Source organism: Berghia stephanieae, chromosome 8 (genome assembly GCF_034508935.2).
Source record: "Berghia stephanieae isolate SIO BIC M18660-M18661 chromosome 8, UCSD_Bste_1.3, whole genome shotgun sequence".
Taxonomy (NCBI): domain Eukaryota; kingdom Metazoa; phylum Mollusca; class Gastropoda; order Nudibranchia; family Aeolidiidae; genus Berghia; species Berghia stephanieae.
In genome coordinates, this window is record NC_088367.1 from 52,814,859 (window position 1) to 52,823,199 (window position 8,341).

The 8,341-nt window shown below is 34.6% G+C and overlaps 1 long non-coding RNA gene across 1 annotated transcript; it reads left to right on the forward strand.

Moving 5' to 3' along the window:
* On the forward strand, positions 1–7,652 carry LOC144978865 (uncharacterized). Its single transcript, XR_013646615.1, has 4 exons — positions 1–1,482; positions 1,822–1,914; positions 4,315–4,385; positions 6,527–7,652. It is a non-coding gene; the product is annotated as an uncharacterized LOC144978865 (long non-coding RNA).
* The last annotated feature ends 689 nt before the right edge of the window (positions 7,653–8,341 follow it).

Consider the following 8,341-nt stretch of genomic DNA (forward strand, 5'->3'; position numbering starts at 1 on the left):
TTGTGAACTTACTTCACTAATCATATGAAAATAATAGATGCCAAGTCATATAAAAATTAACGGAACAATGTGACCCTCCTCAAAATTATTTTCATTGGTGTCGACTGGATCATGGAAACAGCCACAAAGCACCACGCGGAATGCCCTGGACCTGTCATGAAAAAACGGAATATTTTTATTTTGTTTCTACAAAACCACATCTGGCAAACAAACAATAAAAAATCAACACACTCCGTACAAGAACAAAATCAACTGGCAAGTCGGCCCTTCTTGATGGTGCAGAAACCAAGAAGCAGACTAAAGCTATAGAGAATAAACCACATGTTTTTAGTAACATTTGTTTGCGTCAATGAAAGAGCCCATGGACAGACACGGTCAACAAAATGCTGTATGACAATTATAATCAGGTAGCTGTAGCAACAACCATACGACAAAGGATTTAACATGATTTAGAGACGTAATAAGAACAGACCCATCCATCACAAGAACAGGACTTGACTGGATTCCCTCAAGGAAAGCGACGAAGAGGACTCCTCCCTACAACATGACGAAGAAAGCTAAATTTAGAATAGAAAAGTGTCAAAATGTGAGAGGCAAAGGAGGTAGCCAGAGACCTACCTAGATGGTTGACGCCCTGTGCTTCGGATGGAGTTAAAAAGAATAAGCGAATTAAGTCAACATTACACAATAATACATCTCTTGGTTTGATTTTGTAGCAATGTTAAAAGCTCATATAGAAACAACAAAAGGCGTTTTTGATGTAACTTACCTTTCCTTTTCGATCACTTGGCTTTAGAATACAATTTAGGTCATCGATGTGTTTGAGTCTTTAATGAAGGCCTGCTTTATTGAGTGATCATCATTAATGTATCTAAAATGCTTTCGTCCAGAATACATATAATTTTAATTACCCCTCAAAGACTAATCAATCGATAAGAGCTCACTTTTCACACGAATGCTATTTATATCTTTGTAAATCGTTGTGTATGTTCTCTTATATGGAAAATGTCTTCTCTATCTGACACGTTGCCACTCAAGGTGACTATTTTTTGTTGCAGTTGTTATTGGCTGATTTCATGAGTTGTTCTTTTGATGTACTGGAGTGTGTATGAATTTTGATAACACAACTTCACCAAAAACCAATGTCTATGTTCATCTTTTCGTTGCTGCTTCATTTGATGAATTAGATTGATTTTAAACTTTACCATGTCTAAACATTCTACCTATTGATCGAAGTCAATAATAAAATTAATCAATTCGTATCTTAAATGATCCTAATGTTCGAATTCTAATTCAGCTAACAAGTTATAAATTAGTCCCAGACTTTAACATTGATTAACACATCCATTATAAAAAGTTATATTATTTTCTCCCTATGTATGCATTCTCTAAAGATAGAGGAGCTGAACAAAACTGTGAAAGATTTACAAGAAGAACTAAGAAAGACCAGGGAGGGAGCAAATGTTCATGAAGAAAAAATTGGTAAGATCCTCATTTTTTTATTTAGCTTACAAGTTATTAGTTCGACCACAAATTGAATAGCATGTACTGTTTGGCACTCACCTATAAAAGACATTGTTCATAAACTGGGGGCAATACAGAGACAAGGCACCAAAGACCTCCGAAAATGATCATTTTTCAACAGAACCATCACAGATTTAGCGTGGGAAGTTACATCTGCACCCACTTTAGATTTATTTACAGAGTTTTAGATCACTGCTGAATTTTCACCTTAATGTTATTGTTCATGTCATAATCTTCATGAGTGAAGATGGACACTAAAGGACGATTCAATTTCAGAAGATACATTTATCTCCTCAGGAAACATCCAAGAAAGATTGAATTCAATCTTGAAAATGGGGATTTTTTTTATTATCATCCTTGCGGCCATTTTTGTCCAATGGAATGTTTACGGTAAGACTGATAATTGTTTGCAGTTCAGTAAAAAAAAACAACAAATCAACCCTTCTTAATGAATTAAAAACTTAACCCTCTCCTTACCAGCCATTTCCAGAAACTAATAGCTGGAATACATCTATAACAAATGAAATCTGTTTTCAGGACGTGTATATATTAATGTTATTTCATGCTTTTCCAAAGAACTGATGCAATATGTTGTTTTTACCCAATAGTATATCTACAATTTACAATCTTTCAACATCGATATCATTTTGAAGGAGTAGCAGTAAAGCAGTATTATAGAGTATATATATATATATATATATTATATATATATATATATACATATATATATATATATATATTATAATAATAATATAATAATAATAATAATAATAATAATAATAATAATAATAATAATAATAATAATAATAAATGGCATTTATATAGCGCTTTACCCCGTTGTCACAGGCTCTAAGCGCTTTACAGTGATATAAAACAAAACATATTACAGTGAGACAAGTGTGAAGGAAACGTGATACGAATTCAATTTAACAACAACAAAATATGAAAATAATATTGCAACATTATGACGTAAAAAGATAAAACTTTAAGCGAGATTTGAACGTTGTCAAGGAATCCGAGCATCTCACGTGTGATGGGAGAGAGTTCCAAAAATGGGGGGCCGAAAATTGAAAAGACTGTTCACCTATTTTACGCAATGGCTTAGGTTTGACAAGGATTGATTGGTCATTGCTTGACCTCAAGTTTCTATTGGGGACATATATGTTTAGAAGGTCTTTAATATAGGAGGGACTGTTCGTGCTCAGGGATTTGTAGACAACAGTACAAATCTTATAGGCAACTCTTTTTTCCACAGGAAGCCAATGTAACTCACGGAGAAGAAGAGTTGCTGACGGGTATTTTTTGTTATTGCGTACAATGAGCCTGGCTGCGTTATTTGAGCAACCTGAAGTTTGTTAATTTTGTCTTTAGCTAAATTCGCCCAAAGGGAGTTACAATAGTCCAATTTAGATAAAACCAGGGAATTAATTAAAAGTTCTGTTATATGCTTCGGTATTAAATTACGAATTTTGCTTATTTTTTAAATTTCTATGTACATAGATTGTATGTGTTATTCACATGGCTTGTCATGGAAAGATCTTTATCAATGATGACGCCAATGTTTTTTGCTTTATTTGAAAATGTTATTGTGCTATTTCCGAGAGTAATAGGTGATTTATTTGCCTGTTTAAGGATACTCGGCCTTCCACACATTAAAATCTCAGTTTTACTATCATTTAATTTTAACTTATTGTGGTACATCTAAGATTTAATCTCATTAAAACAGCTCGTAATTCGTTGTATTAAGAACTGTAAATTACTAAGAGGTGCTGAATCATATATTTGCGTATCATCTGCATAAAAATGATAACTCAGATTGAATCTGGATATCATACTAGAAAGGGCTGCATATATACAGTAAAAAGGACAGGGCCAAGAACAGAGCCTTGTGGCACTCCAAATTTTAGTAAAACTTGTTCTGACTGAACACCATTCACCACGATAGTCTGCCATCGATCCTGTAAATATGATGTAAACCATTTAAGGGCAATTCCTTTTATGTCGAACGTATTTTCTAGTCTTCTTAACAAAATGTCATGGTCAATGGTGTCAAAGGCAGCTGAAAGATCTAAAAGGCATTGATATTGTTAGCATCAGCATTACATAACAAGTCATTAAAGATTTTAAGAAGCGCCGTTTCAGTACTGTGTTGATAATGTATATGGGATATATATATTTATGTGCGTGTATGTGTATGTGTGAAATTAAATAGTATTATTTTACACAAAAGGTACGAAAAGTACTGGACATATTTCTAGAAACAAAGGAGCACATTTTTATTGAGATATTAATTTATCATGATATAGTAGTCTACAGTATGTCTCAGGCCCGCATGAGTAAATTTTAAAAATTGTGTTTGTCGTTGGTTGTTGAAGTGATTCCTGAAATTCAAAGTTGATTAATAGGTGTTTTCGCCAATGGAGACAGAAGAGAGAGAGAGAGAGAGAGAGAGAGAGAGAGAGAGAGAGAGAGAGAGAGAGAGAGAGGTCGGGAGAGCCAATATAAAGTCTTGGAGTGGAAATATGTGAATAGTTTTGCTGGCACTATAGTCAAATAAAGCGATTGATGGACGTTTATGAATGCCGAAATCTATGAAAAGGAAAAATAAATACAAGCGATAAGACCTTGAGACAAAGATTGGTATAATTTACATGTTACTTGTAAATTTCCAAAACTACGATTCTCAAACTTAATTAAGGATATGTTTTGAATTTCACTTGGCTTAAAGGAATTTGCAAACATGTTTTGTTGCAACTACAATGTTTAACTTTAAACTTTCTGTGTGTGCAGGTTGGATCAATAGATCTGATACAACGGATTTGATCCCCCTACCTTTGACAGAGGAGTTTGTAAACAAAAAGGTAATTTTGATCTGAAATTACATAACAGTTTATTATGGGCATAGGTTTTTGAAGAATTAGCTGCTACTAAGGAGGCATATTTATAGCGCACATTACTGACACGATGAAAAGAAAGAATCTAAATAATATGATAAACATTCTCTACCATCAATAAAATATGATGTCTGCTCTGACTATCTTCCATATACATTATAGCCAACAAAACAGACACCTATACTTGCTTTGTCTTTTGGCCTGAATTGTGTTGTATAGTGGGTATTTGTTTGCCTTCGTTAGTCTGATCATGTGTGTATATGTATGTGCGTGTAATTGTCTGTGTGAGTTAGGCTGCAAATTGAGTTCACCAATTTACTTTCTGGTGCTTGTCCGACTCATCACCCAATTCACAGAAAAAGGAAGACAAACTCATGTGATACGTTTTTGAATCCAATGACTTTAATTTCGTCAACATCCGGTGTATCATCAATGCAATGAGGTTTGGGGAAATGGCGGTATAAAAAGTGGTCAATTTTTCCTACTGTGTGCTCTTATTTTGATTCAAAAGTTATGCTATATACACTTTTATGTGTAAAAGTGTTAGATTCAAGATTTTTAAAATTCAAAACTTAACATGTAGACATTTCCTCGGAGACCACTTTTCATGATGAAAACTTATTTACAATGTATTTGACTACTTTTTCAGTGAATCCATACTTTACTGCAAAACATTTGTAATAGAAAGATCTGCTACTGTCCAGATGATTGTATCTGTACATTTTCAAAAATTGTTGATGAAAAGATCAAATATTTCACATATCGTATTTTATAAAATTATGACAGCAAATTGGTCTTGATCCAATTTCATGTGGGACTCACAATAAAACTTTTCATTTCAAACGTATTGTATTTTAATTTATCCAGTGCCTTAGCAACCCCTTGCGTCTATTTACAGGCAATTTCTAGACCAATTATGTATCAGTTTTGGCTTTTTGAGATTTCAGTAAATCTGATTATTAAGTTTGTTGTCACGTATTTCTAATATTTCAATTTCTGAAGATGATTTATGTTTGCTACTGTATCGAAGGCTTTTGAGAAATCGGGTGCTACCAAATATATTTGTTTTCTTTCCTTTAACGCTCTCAGTTCAGTTATTGTGCACGTTTGGATTGACTTGTCGTTTGCTGATCACATACTACTGATAGTAGGGGGAATTAGGCCCAAAAAACCCTTGAATTGTGCAAACAGGGTTGAAAGCATGAAAATCACATATGTTGTAGAATATGAAAAATCCTATAATTTATGATATAGAACCACTCTGGGAGATCAGTATTAGTTGAGATACAGGTTTTTAAGATTAGAAAATTTTGAAATGGACGACAATAATTTCTTTCATTTTTAGTGTGTAAACATTCGAGGCAAGCCGACCAAAGGTTGTTTTACGTCATCCTTTGGATTCCCATTGGTGACTATTTTTAGCGTCGAAGCGGAAGTTTTCCTTTCCCTTTACTTTCGATTCACGAACCATTCAAATTATTTAATCGTAAATATTATTCAATTTCACTTGTTTTAAAGGACGTCTAGCGAGCAATATTCTATAATATGAAATTTTCTGCATCTGATTTAATAAGTATAATCAATTGCTCTAAAACAGACGGGAAGACGAGCAGAGGGGTAGACAAAACAGACTAGCAGAACACAGCTCAATAAATGCCGATAACCGGTGTTGACAAAGGACAGTGCTCTTTTCTCCCTCCTCCTGTTTTCTTTTCTTTCCAAAAAAACTGATATAATCATTTTACGTGAGTTAAAACCTATTTCGGTCAAACTTGATGACAGTAAAGAGTCAGCATACCACTTACATTGCTATAATTATCATCATTATCATCATCATCAACCACTATGATGCTGTATTGTGGCAAGTTATTTACTTTACGTTATTTACCGCAAAGGGACAATGGGAGAATGTTCTATTTTTACTATTGTGTCCTTATGTAAGGCACTGCACACATTTTGCCTGATGATGAGGGGTCTTTAACAGAAAGAACGAAAGAGAAGAGAGAGAGAGAGAGAGAGAGAGAGAGAGAGAGAGAGAGAGAGAGGAGAGGGAGTTATGAAAGAATATTGCAAATGCCTAATAAAGGAATGTGTTTGCATGATTTCAGATACACATACAATAGCAAAAAGGACTGCTCCCAGAGACTGGGACAAGTGTTTGATATGCCAACAAGATAACACAGACCGTTTATAATGTCCCTCTAAGTCGAGGATGTATGACAAAGGGCAAGGCTATGAAACTCTTTTTGAAGATTTAACACAATTTAATTCTTTGGTTTGTGATGAAAACAAGTTGGATGTATCTATTTTTTTAATTCATCAGAAATAATTGAGATTATTGAAAGCTTAAAACAAAATAATGCTAAGTGGCATAAGTATTGTCGTGGAAAATTTAATGCCAACAAAATTAGGCGATTAGAATTAAAGAAATCTAAAAGAATTGCCCTACAAGAATTCCAAACTTCGTCATTTGACTTGGAGGAGTCACCGAATGAATATATTTCGCAACCCACGAGAATAATGAGACAACGTTCAAAATTAGAGATTGGCTATAATAAACAAACGTGCTTTTTTGTAAACTCGTGGAATCGGGAGTACTCCATTCTGTACTGGCAACAGATATGGAAGAAAATATTCGTGAAATAGCGTTATCTATAAAAGATTCTGATATGTTGTCATTTATTGCCGGAGGAGATTTAGTCGTTCAGGAGGCACACTACCGCCCTATACCATAAAATTTGTCATGCACGATACTTAAAAAAACAAGCTTGAAAAGATGTCACTGCTGATGATAATCATGATGTCACAGTTCTTGAAAGAATTCGAGCTTTTTCTAACATATCTTTTATAGATAGAACCCTGCAACAAATGTGACGATCGACATGAACCACTGTGGAGCTTATTTCCAGAATTGTCAAAAGTGTCCCAAAACTTATCAAATGATCATGTAAGAGAGAATGTATCGGCACCCGATGCAAGTGTTTAAGGTCCGGTTTGTCTTGCACGGACTTGTGTAGATGCGGGGGGGGGGGGTGTTAGGTCAGTACACTAATGAGTAAAATTCTCTCTCTCTCTCTCTCTCTCTCTCTTTCCGTCTCTCTCTCTCTCTCTCTCTCTCTCTCTTTCTCTCTCTCCGTCTCTCCCGCTCACTCCCTCTCCCCTCTCTCTATTTTATCTACTAGTTAGGTTAGTACAGTAATGAGTAAAATTCTCTCTCTCTCTCTCTCTCTCTCTCTCTCTCTCTTTCTTTCTCTCTCTCTCTCTCTCACTCCCTCCCCCCCCCTCTCCCGCTTTTATCTACTAGTTACAACACGAAATAACCATCAGTTAGCTACCGTAAATGGTGCCCGTGTATTTAAAGTTTTAGAACGCACTGTATTGTCGTGGTTATTTCCTCAAATAAGTAATGCTATATAGGAAAAAATAAAAGTGCTAAAAACGCACTGTTATGATAAATTGCCAGAGTTGTTCTATATCCGGTATTATTTATACGGGTCTTAGCTACCTATATGCCAATTTTCAGGATTTCAACCCCAAGGTGCACGGTTTTAGACTAATTTTCCCTAATACAATGAATATGAAGAAAATATAGATTTTTACGCAGTTATTTCCCTTGTTTAATATAGCTGTAATAGGTAGAATCTAAGGCATTAAACCGATACGTTATGATTGATTGCCAGAGTGGTTCTATATCAGATGTTTTTTCTATGGGTCTTAGCAACCTGTATGTAAATTTTCATGCTTTCAACCCGAATTTGCACGGTTTTAGCCTAATTCCCCCTACTATGAGTGTTTGTCAGAGAAGTGTTACTCTAATGTAAAAATTAACAAGTGGTAATGGAGTTGGGATTTTTTTCTTTCTCTAGAATATTACGAAAAGCGCAAAATTGGTTTCAACCGATAAAAACATAACTCTCTGGGAT